This window comes from Rhea americana, unplaced genomic scaffold (assembly GCF_003343005.1).
Source record: "Rhea americana isolate MKP2758 unplaced genomic scaffold, rheAme1 scaffold_0, whole genome shotgun sequence".
Classification (NCBI taxonomy): Eukaryota; Metazoa; Chordata; class Aves; order Rheiformes; family Rheidae; genus Rhea; species Rhea americana.
In genome coordinates this window covers 6,719,341-6,741,669 of record NW_028185037.1, presented here as the reverse complement: position 1 = coordinate 6,741,669, position 22,329 = coordinate 6,719,341, and positions in this window count along the sequence as shown.

Genomic DNA, 22,329 nt, shown 5'->3' with positions numbered 1-22,329 from the left:
GTGACGACAAGTAGACATCACAAATTACACTCTAAATCATCATGGCTAAAAATCTAACCACTTATCCAGGTTTGAAATTAATTAAATCTGCTCTTCGGGTCCTGACCTGATTGCCTGTTTCTGTTTGTTTTTCTTCTCTCCTRCTTATATCTGTTTTCCATCACTTGAGTTCTGGATGTTGTCTGCTTCCCCTACACGTCTTTGATGATAGATTTGTGTCTAACTGCTTTAAATCTCRTCTTTCCTGGTGATTCCCTTTCCCATGCATCTCGCTTGAAGTGCGTAATAGTCACAGGCCAATAGTAAATCACAAAACTGCCTTAACACATTCAGGGAGGACAGGAGGTTAGCCATCATGATCCAGACAGTGTGAAAAACAAACCCTATGCTAGGGCTTGAAACGCTAACTGCTTTGCATTCCTATACTTTTTTTATTCTAATCTGTGAAGAAGGTACGTAATGCAGTCAGTATGCAGTGCTGTACAACTCAGTGTTTTTTTTTGATGAGAATACACTTAGCTAAAGTACTTTGCTATGCATCAGTGGTAGAATGACATGACTTTTAACAGGAAACTATTGTGTTTTGCTCTCCCTTAGAGATTGGTTTATTATCAGTACAAACAGTGTGGTCTTTAAGCAAAGGTGGCTACAGCAATGTACRCATTAGCAGGAATAATACCTATAATAATAATAGTAATCCCTAGATGGTAGCCTAGATGGTAAATGGGAGTTTTATAAAAAGATTTATCGGCTACTACCCAGCAACTGCTAATGTCTTACAGAACTGAAAGATCGGGAAGCTTGCCAAATAACTGGCTGTCATATACAAATTTAACTTTAAGGCAAACAGATAATAAAATCCACTGTCTGAGAGGCAAAAGACAATTGCGTTAGGAAATCCTGAAGAGCTGTCACACCTCTGTATTGAAATGTTTCTGCTGTTTTCAGTTGGGAATGTTTCAAACAAGAAATATGCTAATTCTGTTAAAACTATGAGGTTTGTTTTCAAGCCCCTGACACGCGAAAGTGTACAAAATTTTAAGCAGATGTTAAATTTCTTCATGCGAATTCTCCCTGGTCAACAACCTGTCTGGGTCAATGTGCATCTGTTCCAGGCTAGAAGAAATTTCTGTGACTTTTGTAAAAATATATTTGGYTCCCACTGCTTTGGCAATTAGAATGCCCTCATTCAGACAATATAACACTCCTTAAAAAAAAAATCTGAACATAATGTTTAACCATCACACTTCAGGACTTTTAATGGATMTTATATATCCCAAATTCTCCCTGAGTAGTGGAAATTATGAGCAACTCAAGTTACCTTTAGAGGCACTAGGCCGTGACTATATGTTTAAGTAAATGATCTAGGTTAGAATGTATACATAGAGATCTATATATAACACGTAAAATGATCTATAATGTCAAATGTAGAAAAAAAAAAGTTCTGGATCTTGCTGTGCCTTTTTCTTCATTTGTGGCTTACTATACAAACTGATGCAGTTTGAACTCATGCTTTTAAAGGGTTTGTGCTAAACCACTTCTGAATTAATATGTGCTTTCTACTTTGCTAAAGTAACGAAGAAAGGATTTCCTTTAAAGCATTCCACTCCTACCAAATTTAATCATTTAGATATTTTGCTTGCATTGCCACATAGGATATCTTGCAGAAGGAAGCTTGAAATTGTTGTCTTCCTTTTCCGGAGGTTTAATTCTGAATCCRTGGGATTTACAGTATTACTGGTTTATGAACTTGCAATTGTTTAGGTAGCTGTTTGTGCCTTCACACTGTGGGGTCAGAAATACACCAGTTTGTTTGCATGTATTTGACATGTTACCACAAGGTACAACCGTGTAAAGAGAAAAAAGTCAATATGGTAAAGGCAAGAAGAATGCTGAGATGCAGGAATGCCTTCAGATGGACTTTCCTCTCAATAGCTACACAGTATGATGYTCTTTCCTGGCTTGTGAAGTGAATGTGAAGTCAGAAGAGGAAGGACTGTCTTGCAGATCTGGGACKACTGAATCCAATTTTGAGATGTCAGGCAGCATTCTCCTGGAAACCACAAATCAATTTGTTTCAGGCGCATGTCATTGTTTAAAAGGTAGCACCACTATGTATCTGAGGTTTTGTCAGTCCTTGGGAGTTTACTGATGGCTTCAGCGTATAGGAGTATTTGATAGGAGCTCTATCCTTATTACATATTTCCTGTCTTCTCTGCTGTGCTCTGCTAACTGAGCAGCCCACTGATCATCCAGACCATGGTCTGAAAAAGTGCATACTACCGTAGTTTTCAGAAAATCAGGCCTCTTTTACGAATAAGAGGGTAGTTTTTTCGTGGGTTACTAGCATGGCCTTGAGTGATACAAGCATCCATTATCTTATTTTGGAAAACACTGGTTATGCTCTACTAYCTTAAGTAATTCTACTGTTTGTTAGACAAATTGGTCATCAAAGCTGACAAAGTTTATATAACAAATGCTGCATTTAGAGAATTGCAGTGCTTGCAGACCAGCAAGCTGCAATGATTAAATTGTCCGTAATGTGAAAGCACAATTTTCCACAACTGTAGAAATTCATGAAGGATGCAAAACAAACTCCACAGCRATCATACACAGTTCGTCAAGTTATCACTTCTCGAGAGGAAGCATGAAGATAAGATACTGTGTTAAGGGAATGAAAACATGTTGATGGATCCTATCTGGAAAGCGTAACGCAGCTGAATGTTACATGCTTAAATTAAGCCTCCAGACTGTTTTGTATAGATCATAGGTGGCAGCAAGAGAGGAAGAATCACTGAGAAGGGTTAAAGTTTAGGAACTTTCAAGACTCCTTAAAAAGCCAAAAAAGTTGTGATTTAAAAGTTAACTGCTAACTGACAACAGTTACTGMGACCATGCTATCACAGATGCTCTTCCTTCTGCTTTGAGGAAAAGGTGGTGTTTTTGAATGTGTGCTTCCTCACATTCTTCTGAATCACTGACTGTATCTTTTGGTGTATGGAAGCACAGTAAAACCATCATTGTCTATTGAAAGGATGATGGGCTTTTTTTGTTGCTAAAGGTTAGATTTACAGTWTTTTTTTATACTTAGATTAATTCTGAATATAACAGATAGTGGTCTACTGACAGAGAAATAGCAATTTTTACTTAATGTACTCCACTATTTTTACATATATTTGATTTCTTCCAGGAGGAAATGTCAGTGATAATGCAGGGCTTTCCCTGTAGGACACTGAGTAAAAGAGTATAGAGATATAGGAAATTGTGTACAATCACTGTAAGAATTGTTCGTGGTTGATGGGCCTCTAGAAATTTCCATGTTTATAAAATCTACACTAAGCTATTTCCATCTATAGGACAGGGGAAGAAGGACAGTATCATTATCTAAATGTGTGGTTTATTTGAAATGATTCATAAATATTWATGATTTTTAAAAGTTGCAGAGGACATTTTCCTGAATATTTGCAGATTAAATGCATGTACAGATCTTAGAATCATAGAATCATAGAATCAGTAAGGTTGGAAGGGACCTCTGGAGATCATCTAGTCCAACCTCCCTGCTCAGCAGGGTCACCTACAGTATGTTAGACAGGATTGCATCCACGTGGGCCTTGAAGATCTCTAGAGAAGGAGACTCCACAACCTCTCTGGGCAACCTGCTCCAGGGCTCCGTCACTCTCACAGGGAAGAAATTCCCCCTCACACTCAGGCAGAATTTCCTATGCTTCAATTTCTGCCCATTGCCTCTTGTCCTGTCACACAGGACAACTGAAAAGAGTTTGTCCCCGTCCCCTTGACACCCTCCCTTCAGGTACTTGTACACATTGATAAGATCCCCCCTCAGTCTTCTCTTCCCCAGGCTGAACAGGCCCAGCTCTCGCAGCCGTTCCTCATAGGGCAGGTGCTCCAGCCCTCTGATCATCTTTGTAGCCCTATGCTGGACTCTCTCCAGTAGCTCCATGTCTCTCTTGKACTGGGGAGCCCAGAACTGGACACAGTACTTGAGATGAGCTCTCCCCAGGGCTGAGTAGAGGGGCAGGATCACCTCCCTYSWCCTGCTGGCAACACTCTTCCTAATGCACCCCAGGAGACCATTGGCYTTCTTGGCCACAASGGCACATTGCTGGYTCATGGTCAAYYTGTCATCCWCCAGYACTCCCAGGTCCTTCTCTGCAGAGCTGCTCTCCAGAAGGTCAGCCYCCAGCTTGTACTGGTGCCTRGGGTTATTYYTCCCTAGGTGCAGGACTCTGCACTTGCCCTTGTTGAACYTCAGGAGGTTCCTCTCYGCCCARCTCTCCMRCCTGTCCAGGTCTCTCTGAATGGCAGYRCAGCCCTCAGSTGTGTCAGCCACTCCTCCCAGCTTGGTATCATCMRCAAACTTGCTGAGGATGCACTCTGTCCCCTCATCCAGGTCGCTGATGAATAAGTTGAACAGGATGGGACCCAGATCTTCAGAAGTATTAACTTAGTATTCCTTCTGTTGAAGATTAAGATTCTTTTGATACTGAAGGAAAAAAAAAGGTCATTCTCACCCCYGTCACTAGGTCCTGCAGTGCAAATGGTGCAGTGGTGCAGCCCAGCAGGAACCAGTGTGTGTGATAAGAGTTGATGCACAGGATCTGACGTCCACACTGTATGCATTATAATGTTTTCTTTATTTTGGGCTAGCACTGTCTGCACCCTTGGGTCAGTGCAATCATGGCTGCATTAAGAGTGGTTGCATTAAGAGTGCTCCTTGAGCACAGATTCTCGGTTAGTTTTATCCAATCGGAATCTAGATTGTGTGGTCCAAAACTTCCACGGCCCAAACCATTGTGAAGACTTGCAGGAGAGTTACCTGCAKGGGCACTCCTGATCTGAACCAAAACTCTCATGGGGACAACTCCTTTGTTGTTTAAAGTGCCTGAATTAACACCTACATTTGAGCTACGGTGCCTGTGTTTTTCTCTACCTTTTCCAGTGGGAGTAATTGAAATAATTCATTTACTAAAAAAATCATTTATATTCAATTTAAGATTTTTCAGTCTATATTTACTCTCTGTCTGAAGTGATCAAATACTCACTTGCCACTGATATTTTGGAACCAAAGGAATAAGGGGACTCAATTTCCACAGTCAGGTTTATGTTTAAATTTTGGTTGGTAGGTCATATCTTTCAAATGGTGTTTTCTCTTTGAAAGTCATGTCATTGACAAAGAAGGAGAAAGAGGATCATCCAGTAGAAAAACAAATAAAAGRGTGTTCCTCCATAATTAGAGGCGGTAAAAGTTTGGTGTCCAGTTAAGAAAAAAAATGACTTCTACTTTTAACTGAACAAGAGCAGATGTGGTCACGGGATTACTGGAAGAGACTCAGGACCCCGTCTAATATAAACACATCAAATATGTCGGTCAATCCAACATATAGAGTAGTTTCATACAGCTCACAGATCTCATGATTCTTTGCTGATGTCTCTGTAGTATAAGGATTCACTGACTAGGGCCAGCCTGAACTAACAAACATGTAGCTGTGCTAATGCTTTAGGTGATTTAAAGTGAATGTTYTTGACTGTTCCCGTTTACAGTAGTCTGGCTCACACCATGGAGTGATCTCGGAGAGTGCAAAATGAGTTGCTTTTGGATGCAACTACATGACAGACGTGCTGCAGGAGCCCATGTGATATACCTGAACTGCTCTTGGGCATTCAGTCCATGGCACCAGACTAGAGCTAGTCAGAAATAAACTCTCATGCAATGTAAACATCAGGTGCTCAGCACCAACTGTTTCACTCTACAGATCTGACCCTGTTGTCACACAGAGCTTAATAATGTAGACATGGCCAAAGTCAAATAGATGCATTATAACCAGAGTACTTCCTAGGCCAAATAAGCTTTAATAGTGCCAAATGTGAAATAACAATGTCAGGAAAAAAAAAAAATGTAAATGTGAATGGCACTCCCTCAGAGTATCCTTATCTATTTTAATAACTTTTTCTTGAGTATAGCTATTGCCACAGGATATCAGATTAAGCCTAGAGTTGAAAACTCATTATGATAAACCTAAGTATATCTACTTTCAAGTGTATGTATACTGTTTCCTCAGACACAGGTACTCTCTATTGAGGGAGCTTTAACATCCTCCTTACCAGTCTTTTCCAGTGTTTTATCAGTTTAAAATATCTCACTGAGAGCATCTTTGATGCAAATGGAGCTGATTGCTTTATGTTCTGAACGCTTTGAGCCTACTCCCTTATGGAACAGCATCAGATTCCTATAAATTGGAAGACAATTATCTTGTCATCTCTCAATCTCATTTTTTCTAGACAAAATCCAAATCCTTCAACATTTCCTTGTAGATCTGTTTTCTAAGATTTTATCCTTGCTGATTATGTACTTCAGGTTCTTAGTTTGTCTAWACCTTTCTTAAAGTTCAGTGTCCAAAATCAGATACAGTATATAAGCTGAGGCATTCCTAATGTCACTGTGATACTGAAAACTACTCACTAGGGATGATGCTTTCCAGTTAATTGTGTATTATATCATAGTAATTACTTCTAGAACATAATTCTTTGGCTAACTGATAAGAATATAATTGCAGGCAATGTCCAAACCCCTTAATTTTATCTTAATTTTAGATATAGATGTAACACTTTCTGTTTTTCATGATTGACTTTCAACAAATATGTTTTGGTCCTATTTAACCTGCTTGATCTTAAATTAGCCTGCTTGATCTATTCTTTCCAGAGGCCTTCTTTTCCCCTTTAGTAAGGACAGGCCTTGAGTATGATTTTTCTTGTTCCTAATGGACCTCCTCTTAAAAATACTCTTAAAAATAATCAGAAATAGTTAAAATGGAAAGAAAATACTAAAAAAGATGCTGAACTCTTGTTAAGTAAGCAACCACAGCTCTCTATAGAAGGATCCTTATAACTGCATTTGTTCAATAAAATTTCATTCATGGTTATAAATTCTACTACTTTCATATCTGTTCACGAACACTTCAAGTCTGCTGCTCTGATAAAGTTACCYGTGTTACCTTACATGCATTTCTCCAATAAGAACATATGTAAGACCCTGGTGCCATATCTAAAAGACATTTGYCATTGGTTTGAGTGTTTTAGCAGCATATCCTAGTATGATTTGACTCTGTGCAGCCTATGAAGTTGCTTAAACGACACTGAAATGTTAAAAGATAGCTGTGCAAATTTGCCTGTGTGATCTTGGGAATCAAGCACTTTTGACATGTGCTTCCAACTTCAAATTTCACTCACTTTTTGGTTCTCAACATTTTACACAAAATTCCTGTGATTCCAGCTGGAGAATCATCAGGAAATTGGTCTAGAGTCAAGTACACTCAGAGCCCAAAAGGAAGCTACTTTTTGAGCTCTGTCTATAACATAACTTTAATACCTGTCTCAGAAGAGTATTCTCAGGATAAATTAGTGCCTGCAAACGACTTAGAAATGGAAAGCACTTCACAAGTGCTATGCACTGAGGATAAAAGCTAAGACTTCCATTACTCTGCTATTTAATATGACAGAAGCAGATGYGTCTGATCTTACGCATTTATTTTTAAACTTTCCCGGCTGAAAGAGATGGAGTCCCTCAGGAGCACAGTCAGTGTTTAAGAGACATCTTCTTCCCAACTTCGATTAATATAAAAAGCTAAATTTCCAATGTGGGAAATCAAACCTAATTCAAAGCCTAAATACTTATCAGAGGCTCTTTAGTTCTTCTTCCTCCCTAGCTTGACAGAGCCTTCAAGCTGCTAATACTTAAATATTTTGTAAATTAGGCCCCAAGTAGCTTGTTTTCCGCAGGAAAACATTGAATTCTAATTATTCATCTGAACATGAAAGTGTGTCTAGCTCTAAGCAACCTGTCTGCAGCTCTGATTAGCCACCCAAGAATAAGAATCTTGCAGCTTTGATTAGTCATCCAGATAGGAAAAGAGTTTCTAGTTCTAATAAAAAAGATGATATTTTGCAGTAAAATTAAGGTAAAACTTCAATCTGAAAATGATAAAGACTCGTATCTCTTTCCTAAGAGAGCTGATATGCTGTGGTACATTTGATAATACATCATGAAGAATTAAATATATTGAATCTATCATAGAGAAAGATATGCTGAAGGAATATTCATTTATTAATGTTGAATTTGTTATAGATAATCACATCACAAGTAAAAAAGTTTTAGAAATGGTCATMAAAGACTCTTGTTGGCATCCAGTGCTGCTGTCACTATCAAGGGCCTTCAAGATTTCAGATTTACCTAAGACTGTGTAGATTTTTATTTCAAATAAAAGCTGGACATCATCCTGTGTTCTCTYTGCAAATACCGTAAATGAGACAAATACCTTTCCTGCTTTGTGCTAGTCAGTTCTGCTACGGTGCCCTTCTCTCCTACCTGGAGTAAAATATGACATGCCTTCTTGCTCAGGAATTTGGTGTCTTCCCTAAGGGTCAGTGAGGCTGTCTTTTTTGTTTTGCTTTGTTTGAATCTGCACTTTCATTCATGATAATATTACTGAGTGGATGAGAAATTGAAGACACTACAGGTAACAACTATATTGAGTTAAAGACTGTAATACTAAATGATTAAACAAACATCTTACTTGAGGACAAAAAGAGGATAAAACACAAGTAATCAGAAACAAAAGAAAAAGACAGGAAAATGAGCAAATAAATAACTGACCATCAGTTAAACATTGGGGAAGAAATCTTAAGACTATTGTACTTAATTGCCAGAATACTACTTCAAACACTGCTTTCATTAATAAAATGGTCATTACCTCACGCTAGTTATTTTTACTCCTAGACAGCATTGCTATAAGAAGTAATCTAGAATTCCGTCTCTCATATCCTAATATTTGGCTCTTCCAAATTATTTGATGTTTTTCATGGTCAAATCATTCCTTGCTTTTGATTGAGTGTTTTCTGTTTCTAGGGGTAAGTGTAGCAATCTTGTTGAATATTATCTTCAGCTGACCTAAATTACAGGTGAGCAACTTTCTCTTGTCTATTCCTTTACTTAACAGACCTTTAAATCATGGCAGAATTTTCTGAACACATGTGGGAAGAGAGGTGATGAGAAACATAGAGATGAGGATGAATACAAAAGCACAGCTTCTTCAAACAGGACTTGCACTTCCAGCGCAGAAATGCAAGGAAAATCTACCTTTATATTGGCACCAAACAAAGGTTGGATCATATCTCAGGAAAGTACATTAACTACTTGAAAAATTGGTTTCAAACTTAAGGCAATTTTCAGTTCCGCTTGAGAAAATGATTTTGGGAAAGACTGGCTTTCTCTAAGCAGCTGGATCCAGATTTTCGAGCATAAATTTCAACCCCTCATCTAGAGAATATATGAAGCAGTCCACTGAAGAAACATAATCAGCTGTTAGTGGTATCAGTTTTATGACATTTATGATTTCTTTGAACATGCTCCTTGAACATGTCACTTTCAGGAGTTGTAAGATCAAGATTACATTGTCACACCATTTTATGACAAACTTAACTTGCCGCTGAGACAGCGCCAACTGGAGTTATCAAACCCAGCATCTTCCCAGCTTCTGTAAACTGATCACCCTTACAAGGAAATGAAATCAGTCCAAATCCCCTTCAACAAGACCATTATTATTAGCACCTCAGTAAGGTGAGCTGTCACTTATTCAAAGTGGATTGTCTGGCTCTCCAGAATAAGATGTTTCCTCTCCTTTCTCAGGTACTTGGAGAGTATCAAAATAATTGAACAATGTTGACATTTAAGAGTATTACTATTGGCATCTGAATTTTCACTCAGTGGAAAAAAGATGAGGTGTTTCATCTTGGAGCTGCTGGTTCTCTGTGTCTAAAAATTCACATAAATGTTGGTGCCTTTATAATTCAGGAATGTTTTCCTCAAAGCTAGAAAAGTAAAGGTTTCTTTTTTGGTCAGTGAAGCTTCACAGATCAGAAAGTAATTGAGATTTGTCTGGGACCACCAGGAAAGTGCTGATGTAGTTGACAGCTTCCATCTTGTCTAATTTTAAATGAATTAGACTGCATAAATACTTTTCAGCTTCCAAAAGTCAGTCCTCCTAGAGGAGGTGTTGAGCCCGCCTTAGACCACTCAGCTTCTCTGTCCTGGGATATGCACAGCTCACAAACTCGACCACTTGGCTTAAACACAAACATGCATGTGAGTCACAGGACACAGTTTGGCCCTTGGCAGGGGTAAGGCCACCCAACTAGACTGTGTCTTTTGGAGAAAACATCCCCTGAGAGCATCTCCACTGGGAGACAAACCTTGTAGTGACACAGAGCTGGGGTATCTCTGCTGTACCACCCTTGTGCTAGAACAAGCTCATCTTGTAAATGACTGCAAATCTCCACAGCAGAAGAAAGTCTAAGTACCTTGCAGAGAGAGAGGAGGAATTTGAAAGAAAAATGAAATGAATGAATTTCATGCATAATATGTAAGACTTGATATATCTGCATTGCATCCTCAGAGCCTGCAGCAATAGAAAGGAACTGTTTCAAATGAGTAACATATATTTTACATTCACTCTCTTTCATTCTATTTACTCAGCTAGCAGGAGTGAGCACTTCACAGGTCTCTATCCACAACAGCTCTCAGCAAGTATCRAGACTGCCATATAGAATCAGGTCTGAAATAAAATATCTTTTTCTCAACAGGAGTATGAGTTATAATTGGCATAAGAAATATATTATGAAGCATACAATAGCCAGTTCTGCAAGATTGTCCCAAAACATAATGTCTGCAAGTGTTCCGTGACTTTCTCTACGGGAGTAGTTTTTTCTTTATTTGATGATTCAGTGATAATTATTTTCAGTTGCGAGTATTGCTTATAGGTCCTGATCTCAAAACAAACTACTATTGGGTCTAATGTTTGCCCTCTATCTACATCCATTTGGCTGTGTGGAAGAATTCACCACTGCACTGCAGTAGAAGGTACGTACGTGACCTGACACTGGAGATGGTAATCACAACTCTACACTTTAAAATTTGTATTGATATTTTAAATTTTTGAGGTGATCAAAAAGTGTTACTTGAAGAAAGCAATTTCTGAACCATCCAGCTGTTTGGCTCAGAGCACATCTGTTGTTTTTCTGATGTGAAGGAGCCTGCAGCTGAAACAGCCTACATATAATCAATCAAGGATACTCCTTGGCCTGTTCTCAAGCTGAGCTATTAACGAAGAAGTGGAAGCTGAAGAGAGGGAAAGGGCGCTGAATTTGGTGCATGCTGAGATAGACTCTGGTATCGTTAAGGCTTTGCAGAGCTAGGTGTGGAAACTCTTGTTTGCTCAGTAAGTTTGCAAGTACTGAGCCAAGGCCTTGAGATAAAAGTCAGATAAAAATATTTCTTATTGAGCTTTATGTTTTGGTTTGATGTGGTATTATTAAAGCAGACATATTTTATTACAATCTATTTGCTTTCCCTTGCTCAAACCCTCAGTGTTTAAGAAGATACTTGTGCCGAATGACAAACTATGCTACATAAACACTTCACTGCTTTCTTTCATTTCAACTATCAGGAGGACCAACTGTGCGAATAATCACTCTCTGAGTAATTCATATTATAACCTTCAAAAAGGTTTTGAAATTCAGAAAATTTGAAACCGATTTTTGGTCTATTTCTATTTATTGATAGAAGTGATACTAAATGATGTAGAAGCAGGAGGTGTTTTTGCCTTGCCCTTCCATCCTCTATCAGTAAAATATGCCTCTAATTTTTGATTAATTTCCCATATAGCCTCGGATGAGGAACTATGAAAAATGACATTCTGAAGATTGTAGCAATGATGGATTAGATTGGTACAGCTCCTAGTCATACTAGTAAGGAATGATTCATGTAGCATTTTCTCTTCTTATTACAAATTTTGTCGCAAAAATTAAGTTTTAAATTCCTTAGTCATCCTGTAAAAGGCAATGCAGTAAGATATCACTTTGACCTTTACAATGTTTTATAATTTAATTAGAGGGAAAATTCTCCCCTTGTCCCCATATCACTTATTTCTCTTTTACAGACTACTTGGGGAAAATAAGCAGCAGGTATAACTCTATTAATGTTGAGCACTTCTATTACTCCTTTGCAAAACAACTTTACAAACTTTCAGTTCTCCGAGCTCATTAAGATATAATTTTGTGTTTCCTGTTCAAGTAAAACACCTATTGATTAGCCATACACTTTGCAATCCATTGCCAAATCAGAAAACCAATATCTAGTCTCTGTCCTAACATTTTAGAGGTCAAAGTAAAGCTCAGAGAGCTTATCAACAGGGGGAAGAGGAGGGCTGTAACAAGGACACAGGGAAAAAAAGGTTGTACATATAGCTTTGGACTATCACAGAAACATTTTCCTGGAAGGAACCTCCCAGGTCATCAAATCCATCTCCAAACTAAAAAGCAGTTCTCTTTTACTTTTTAGTCCATATTGTTCCTGTTGGAAGGCTGTTCAAAAATCTCATTATTCCAATAAATAAAATCAAATCACCTCCCATTTATCAGCCTGAGATTGTCCATGGAGAGTTGATATCCATTTGTTCTTATGCCAAGTGTATCGCAAATACTAGCAAGTATTCTGCTTCTCAAAAGTCTTCTAAATGACTGAATATGAGTTCTGTTTCCAGAAGTCTGTTTCATTTTCCCATACTAATTTACTGATCTCAGATAGTGTTTTGTATTTGTGCAGCAACTTCAACCACCACTTCAGTGCTAGAATAATATGAAAACTATGAGAACTTTGAAAAGTTCTAGTCTACTTATAATAATTGTATTTTAGTATAGTCACATATACCTCACATAGACGATTAGATCCCATATGTTCAGCCTGGGCAACATACTGGTTGTACAGGGCTTATTGTCTGATGCCTWCTAGGCTAATAGATACGGGATGCCAATATTGTGAGACCACGATTTACAGCTCAGTCCAAGTGTTACAGCATTCGTGGACTATCTACCTACGGTTACCTGAATTCTGATTGCCGTCCTCACTGCGATGACAGCACTGACAGTTCATACACAGATGAAGATAGGTCATCCTGAGAAACAAAAATATTGTACTTCCRCCACGAACTAAAAAATTGTTTTAATTAATCAGTAATAGTAGAAATAAAATAAGGCTTTCAGTAGATCATGCAGAAGAAGCATCTTGGATGTGAATGGTAGCTTGGCAGTTACAATACAGTTACAGACTAAGTAAATCACAACAATATTTCTAGGAATAGCACCCAAAGACAAAAATATTAAAACCTTTTTTTTTTTTTGAAATATAAAAATACAAAAGGCATAAAAATATGCTATAATAGTATTTAGAGCTGTACTAGAGTTATGCTATAGTACTATTTAGATGAGTTATATAACTCATCTGATTGTGACAGAAAAATTGAAGAGGATTGTGTCTACAATTCAACTTGGTTTTATATCTCAGTTGAAGAAAACCACTGTGTATTGCCAACAAAATATTACTTCTCATTTCAAGGAAAGAAAAAACTAATGATTAAAAAGAGAATATTTTATATAGCTGCAGTGCCTTATCATGAAATTACTGAAATGTTTGAAGTTGTTGTTTGTTATTGTGCAACTGGAACATAATCCATTGTGATTATTTTCAAGGTTGTCAGTGAAGATGCAATAGAAATATTTTAAAATGCAAAATTTATGTGAGGCTCAGATAGTTTGGATTTTCAGCTAATAAATGCTTACATTAGCTTTGGAATAAAGTACCACTGTACTTGAAAGGGAAGGAAAAATGAAAATTATTATTTACATTACCTAATTGTGTGACTCATGAAGTACATAATACAAAATGTATGTCATAACTTAATCATAATATTATCTCAACTGCTCTGTAATAGAAATTTTAAAACGTGATTTTCATCTACGAAAAATCTTCCATTATTTTGATATAATATATCGGTGCTATCATTTTCTCTGTCTTGGATACATGGAAATGTAGAAGAACTCTCCCACAAGATGAGTACAACACTCAGAATCAATGTTCAAAAGCATCTTTAAAATATTCCCATTAAGTGAAGATTGCCCGACACCTTTTAAAAATATTTTTAAAAGATAACAAAGATGGGCATGATGAAAAGCACTTTCAGTGGCTGAAATGACTTATTTTTCTTTTGCAATGAACTAAAAGTTTTTTATAATGAAGTTTTAGAATAATCTGATCCTGTATATGTTGACATTTTTAGTATATTCACTCAAGGATGAATTACAACAAAATGATAACAAATTCTTGTCATAAATATGGCCTTTATTAAAAAATACATAATGCAAAGCAAATAAATGGCAAAGAATTTTGTTCAATAGTTCTTAAATATATGAACTAATATTTTTGTTTCAGTAAGCAGAATTGCCTTAGCTTGTTTCAGTCACATTATTGGGGAAACAAAAACCGAACACCTCAGGAAAAGAAGTGAAAGAAATACAATACTTAGAGAGGCTGTCCTGAGAACTGTGCAAAGGAAACCGATTGAATTTAGAAAACAAACTCCAACTCTTCCTGGTCCCAAGCCTTAGCGTGGTTTGCTTCTTGAACAGCACAGTTAGGGAAATAAATGACTTAGGGCAAAAGGGAAAAGATGTGTTAAAAAGGATCCCTTGAGAGGAAAGATCAAAAGCCTTTTGAAAACAGACTAAAGAAAAAAAAAAAGCATTTTCACTCAGAAGTCTGGAAACTGAATCCACAGTACAGAACTCAAATGGGGGTTATATACACTAGTTTAAAATTACTGTTAATAAGCATATGTTTTGGTAGTTAGCCTTGTAAGAGCTACGTTATGAATGAGTCAGACCTCACTGATGGCAGCTCTCCTACATACTCAATCTGTTTGCATGGATTTTTTGACAGATATCACTCCAAAGAAATGACTTTAGTGCACTGAAATATAAGGAATTAACTGAACTTCTTATTTCCCATTTGAGATTTTTTTGATGCTRTTGTTTTTTCCCCCGAGTATCTGATACATGTGTGCAGACTTGCTGCTTCTGGCAGTCTTAGAGTGGTAGWTTTTTGAAATACTCTAAYCTAGCTTTTTTTGCTAAAACTGTAWTCAGAAAAAWTCAACTTCTGGCAGCTCTCATCAAGCGAGAAGGTAAAATTTTTTCATTCATTTATTGTGATATTTGTCCACAGAATGAGATTAACRTTTATGTCTAAAATCACATTGTGCTAGAAAATTCTACCATATCCTATTACTGGAATAATGCACAGAAAATACTCCCCTGTTCAGGATTAAGTCTTATGTTTTAACATAACATGAGTCATCTTTTCATCTATGCTTTGCTATAGGTTTCTCACTCATGGTGCCATCATTTCTAAGCGGATCRTAACCCCTCTTTTCATCCAGCTGTGGTGGAACATGCTCATGGCAACCACCAAGGAGAAGTGGGAGGAACAGGGACAGGTTCTCTGCGAACGCGCTGTCTCTGGTAGACAGCGATAAAGTCCTGCCTTTATGGGGCCATCTAACAGCATTCAAGAAAGCAGATGAACTTTCCAGTACGCAAGTCCGACTTCAGGTCTGGACATGAAGGGCCAAACACAGGCAGGGAATAACGGTTCTGAGTTTGTATCCACTATGATAATTAGGTAGTTTGAGAGAAAAGGGCGGTTACTACCTTTGGAGAAGAGTGGTACGAGGCTGTGCCTGCGCTAGTAACAGGAAGCAGGCCAGCGGGTATTTGCCAGCTCCAGGTCCAGCAGGCACAGCCCAGCCCACCTTCRCGTCACACAAATTCTCTCACCCTCACAAAGAGGATGGTAACACCCAGACCACTTCTGGGGCAGTGCCAGGCCAGCTGGGAGAGTGTTACCTGCCGTGGGGCAGTGTGTGCTCTGGAGAGCGTAGCAGCAGTTTGACAGTGTTGGTGGCTGCAGAGCAGTGCCTGAGTCCACGCAGAGAWGCTCTTTAGTTCACTCTTACTCACCACAGGCAATTACCACTTGTAGATCAGTTTCTCTAAACATTGAAATATTTAATTTAAGGACTAATTTAAAATAAGAAGTAACATATTGAACTTGTTTAGTCTGATGCTCCAGAAGGTCATATCACTAGGGAAATTAAGCAAGAGTTTGTAATTTAGAAAAGTACCATCTCGCTCTCTGAGTTCACTTCCTACTCCTGCACTTCTTTTAGTGCATCAGACAGCGAATTCTCTTTCAAGCATCTTGGTTTGTCCTATTTTAGAATAGCAGCAACTGCTTTTCAAGATCCTCTGATGTGCAACTTGTCACTAGGTACAACCTCTATAAAYTAGAACAACCCGTTGTCACTGTGGTAGGGACATCGCCGCCCGTCTCCTCCTCAAGCCCACTGTAYGCTCCAGCGGCGTCGCTCGCTATTTTAATTGTTGCTCTGTATCCGCAGGGTAGGTTCCAGTGTTGGGTTTGAATACATCACGCTTAAATTTTGAAGCACTCATTTTGAAAGGCCTTCCACACAATAGAGCTGTATTTTCCTATTTCGTTTCTAAACACACATCCTATGTGCTGARCAACTCATTGACCCTTTCGTAATTTCTGCTCATCGTCCTCCTGAATGATAAYGTCAGCCTGAACACACTATAGCCTGCCTTTAAAGAGATCATAAATTTTTCCATAATTTTCTCCTAAATGTGCTCTGCTCTATTTCAAATATAAATCAGTGACATATTGCACAGATCTATTATCCCAAATTGCTGTCTGTAATTTCTCCAGCCAATGGGAGCTGCCTCACGTTATTATACATTTTCTTTCGTACAATTACTGTCCAGTATTTGAAAGAGAAATATCTTTATGAACAAAATAGCTTTGTTTCATCATTACAGAACCACTTTATTCTTTGGATCTGGCAGGAAACCTGCATCATTAAGTTTTGAAATGAATAGAAGCTCAAGAACTGTCCATTACAAACAGGAAGCTCTCACCTCTCCCAAGYGGTCAGTGCTGGATGGATGTCATTTATACTTGTTTTTTTCACTGGAGCTTATGATTTACGTGATTTTTTTGTGTAAAAATCTCCTTTATAACCTTATTTTCATGATTCCCTCTTTGGRTATATCCAAATGATTGGATATTAATATTTTTCAGCAATGAAAATGATCATTCATCTACCTTACACTCAATGGAAATTTACCATAAGTGATCATTAATATTTTGTGTTGTTTCTTGCATTCTGGTCATTTACCCCATGCTTTGGTCTTGGCAAACTGAGAGGTTTTTTCCCTCTGCCTAGTTGGGTTAGGAACATATACACAGCAGAGATATCTAGCTGTCTGATGCAGTACAATGCAGTTGGGATTTAGACTTGTCAACACACATGCATCTTTGCTTTACCTTAATTTTTTGGCCTGAAATTCTTGTGACATTCAAGCTCTTAAAGAGACTCCAAAAGCCAGTGTGAGCCCAAGAGCTCTCAGGGCATGCCAAGACAGAATTTTGTACTCCTCACTGTGACAAAAACAGGGAGAAGCTCCATCAAGCAGGTTTAATCTATGTAGGGCCGCATTGCTCTGGTGTATTTCTGCAGTGTTTTGTGTTTTATTATTTCACTACATTGCTTCTGGAAAAACTATTCCACAGAGAGTGTAAGCATATTTATTTCAGGAGGGAAATCCAAGAGAGGTATAGGCTGAGACAGGGTGGGAGGCACACATGGCTGAAGGATCTTGAGGACTCCGGGATCCCGCCTGTAGCCACCACTCTGCCCGTCAGCTGAGCACTCCCCTTCCAGACAGGAGCCTGGGCAGAGACCTGGGCACCCTCAGCAGGGACCGATGAGGGTCCGTCTGTCAGTGCCGTACCTGGCCTCTTGCCGCAGGAGCCCACTGGTGATGGCCAAGCTTGCTTGACTCAGTGCATCTTCAATACGTRTTGATGGCTTTGCTGGATCAAAGCATGCAGAGAAATGGCCTCCAAAGGTGTGAAAACTTAATGACCACTGTGCCAAGTCACTGCAACCTGGGTTAAAGGGTACTGAATTCATGACCATTATCCAAGGGAGTAAACTCAGATTTTGGGGGAGGTGAACCTGCTTGTCCTGGCTGCAGCACAAAACAAGGTTCAGATTCCCTCACGAGCTTGCCCTGAAAGGCAGATTTCACGCTGATTCCCTGTGGTTTACATGTTATGGATCTCTATCGCATCTGTACTGCCAGTGTCTCCTGATGTATTCTCTGTTCCCTGGTATTTTACCTTCCCCTCAYTGCCCTAGTGTTGCACTGGACAAGTCAGTCACACCTGTGGATGACAGACCTAAGTTTCAACTGCCTTTTCCTTAAAAAGGGCAATAATTTGATTTTTATCTGTTATTTAACTGTTTTTGTTATTTGTCTACTTTYATTGACTTTAAAAATCTATTTTAATTAATCTTAAATGAACTTTGGGRTGGGGGCTTTGTCCTTTCTAGGGAATGGAGAAAGAGGTGCTGTATTTTCCAATATACAWATTTTTGTGATCTATATTCACAATAATTGTGGCATAACTGTGAACAAAAAAGAAAGTTCTGAAAGTTTCTTATTTCTGAAACTTTTAGAAACTGGAAAGATTTTTTTTTGCTTATGTTCCTGTAGCTGGGAGCAGGAAATGCTTGCAGGTAGTAACTGAACCATTCTAGGCCATCAGACTCAACAAATGATACATCAAGACACTCTTGACAGTAGAGATTATTGCATTACCTGGTATCCAGTATCTGTACATGTAGAAGTTAAAAACAAAATCTCATGATAACTTTCAGGAAAGCCTRTGTTAAGGGAAACAAATTTCCATCTTTATTTCTCTAATATTTAATAGAGAAATTTTTAATATTTATCAGAAAATAGATTGATGTGTTTCTTTAGATAGGGATCCTGGGGAAATTTAGCAAGAAAAATGTTATTTTTCTATTTTCTCTGGTTGATTTGGTCTCCTTGAAGGTCAGTACAACAGAAATTAGCTCCTGATTGGGCTACTAATCACACTTTCAGATTTAATCCAATTTTGCTGTTTTTACTATTAGCCACTAATTTTCCTGAACACCTACCTAGAAATCATCTTTCACTGATGGAGAAAGATTCTATATGATTTGACCAAGYTGGTCAATCAAAACAGCTTAAATTTTGTATGAATTTATTTGAACATAACTGGTTAATAAAATAAACTTCTAAACAAGCTACAAATCCAAACGATTTTTTCTTGTCTTCATTTTAATATTAGAATAGAAATTTCCCAGACATTTCCATTATGACTCTTAGATTAATCACTCTGTTCATTTTGGTGTGAATGAATTCTGTTTGTCAGGTAAGCTATTACATCCTTRTTAATTAACAGCTATGATTATCAGAGAAGAAAATCATAAACTAAAATATTTTTCATGACTTGTGCTTCCTTTTCTACAGGTGGAATTTTTATAGTTCAAGCCAAACTGAGACTACGTACACATCTTCTGTTTCTCCCTTTTCTTTAYGTTTAAATGTCTTTGTGATATTTTAACAGTTTCTCCCTAATAAAGGTAATATTTCTTTTCCTTTAGACTCAACTACTAAATGATTTTTGGTTTTTTTTTTGTACCACACAACAGTTAATTGTGTATCTGAGAATTAAATGTGCTCTTGTTCTTTTTCTCCAGTCTTTTCTCCAGTCTTGAGAAGTATTTGTTTGTTTGAAGTTTGTCACTGGAAATTGAGTCTTTGCTATGGGGACTTAGAACAGGGATACTCCAAAAGTCTAAGAATACTTCTCTGCAAATGTGCTTGATGTAGAGAGTTGCTCAAAAGCTCTGTGGATGGCAGATGCTGGCCCAGAAGGAGGAACTTTTTTTTTTTCATTTCTGTTTCTTGTAACAGCTGTTGAATTATTATCAGTCATCAGACTGACTCAGAATAAGGTCTGGATAATAGTTCTYATTCTGTTTCTTGTTCTTAATGTCTTTCAAAGGAAAACACATTAACTTACACTGGACATCAGCTAGCCAAGACAAGTATGTTTGGATTTGGTACCAAAAGAACGACATTTCTTTCTATTTTCTTTTTTTCTGTTTCTTCATTATGCTTGTATCTAAATTACAAATGTCTAATGATTCAYCGCTTTTGTAACAGTGATAATAAGTGTATGTCTTCTGCTGTTTGTAAGCACCATCTCTGAGTGAGCCTGAAGTTGTTTCTTCATCTCATGAAAAATTTAAAAATCATAATAGCATTTGTATTAACTGACTYTTAGAATTAAGAGGGGAGAGTGGGCAGAAGCACATGGCCTGCTTCTGCACCGGCAGAACACATTCTTGGTGACACGGTGGTGAAAATTCCCCCAATGAGCCCATGCTAATGCAAAAGTGAACRTTTTTATCAAATTGTTTACTCTTCTGTTCCCTGGATGTTTACCTTGYTGGCTCGGTGTTTGCAATCAAATTCTGGTATGGCACATTGAGATTGCTCTGCTTTATACAYAAACTAGAAATAATGCATAAGAGAGAAAAGGTGAAATGCTATCTGTGTTCCGAAAGATTGATTGAAAATAAGTCATTTCCCCAATAATGTAGTATGTTATGTACCCAACAGTGTACAGGTGCACCCACTAGCAGTACCTCAGAGGACGGTGGATGCAGCGAGAAGCTAGGTGAAGTGAGACCAGCAGAGTAAACTCCAGAAGGCATTTGCTAGGTAGTCTGGCTCTGTTCAGCTTTTCYAGCAGTCAGGAAAAGTGGACTATTGTCAACACAAACAACTAATAAAATAGGAATTATTAYAGCTTTCAAAAATTCAGATCATAGCTTTGTAGCAAGTAAATTTAGAGAAATTTTGTCCTTTAAATCCACATTCAAATGACTCCAAACACGGGGACCTCAGTTTGAACCAGTCACACCTGGGAAGGAAGAAGAGGAACACATGGTGCAATTCTATTCTTTCAGAAAATTTAGAGAAGAAGATCCCTATATTATATAGAACACTGTAGGATACTCAAGTCTATTCTAACATTTAGTTTCTCCAATCTATGAAGAAAAGTGGACATGGAGTGAGACTCATTCATTGCTAATTTTTCATATATGAATAATGGAATTCAGAGCTGGAACTGGAGTTGAAACTAGAGTTGAGAAAATTTACCTGCATAGTTTGTGGGTAGAGCAGACTTGATACACTAAAAATAATGTCTTTCAAATGCATTTCTGACTGTATCAGACCAAACTTAAATATCCCCAAGAAAAAAAGGAAGAGCAGAAGGTAAGTATTATTTTATTTGTATAAATGCAGAGAATATAGCCAAGAGATCAGTTTAATAGATGGAGAAAGCTGAGAAAGCTGGCAAAATGGAAAATATATGGCAGATCTGTATCCAGAAACCAAAGTGAACATCTGAAATTCATAAAAGCTTCTTTAAGATACTCAGATACTCTTAGAGAAAGGCATTGAAAGATTCAAATATTCTAAGTCCTTCACTGTCAACCTAAAGTACTGACATAAAGTCCCATTTTTCTATGACAGAAAAATAAATGAACTTATAAAAACTGTTAGGTATTTATGATCCAGTAGATGGAAGTTCAGATGGCTCAATGGCTTATTCAGAAAGCTTTTTTAAATAAATATTCTTACTGATGTATATCTTATTTCTTTTCTTTTCTTTTTCTTTTTTTTTTTTTTTTTTTTTTTTTTGGTTCAGAAACAGGAGAGAAAATATGTTTATGGTGTCTTTTAAATAACCCCAACCCAGTCATTTGGCAGAGTGGTTGCGTTTTCTTGTTCCTTTTTAAAAAACATGTTAGTCGTGTTAGACCACATTAAAAAACAAAAACAAAAACAAAACAAAACAAAAACATTGTGGTTGTCCATCTGGCATTGCCATGGAAGTAGATATGAGAACAATATGAGAAGGATGAAGGTGAAAAGACACAGACACAAGTGGCGAAGGATGGGGTGCTACATAGGCTGGTGGTATGGGGGAATGATGTTCTGAGAAGAAAGTAGAGGATACCTGCAGGAGTGAGACTATGAAGATCTTCAAAGACTGAGTGAGAAACTGGACCTTGCAAGGGAGACCCAACCACATTTTTTTTCTACAGAACCAAATCTATCCATTAGGAAGTGCAAACAATGAGATAACTGAGCCAGAGATATCATTATTTTGCACATTTGAAATGCTTGGAGGTTGACATCATAGATGTATAGAAAACTTAAGGTTTTATTATATGTTTGCTACAGTGATTTAAATTTTATGATAGAAAGCTTGTATATCCAATTTCTCCACCATCTTATTTCCATAATCATTTTCCCCATTACTGTTTCCAGGCCACCTTTCCTTTGAAGCAACTATCAAGCCATTACTTTTTAAAAGCTATTTGCCCAACATAGAAGTGATCCTTGACAGACTCTCTTACAAATCTGTCT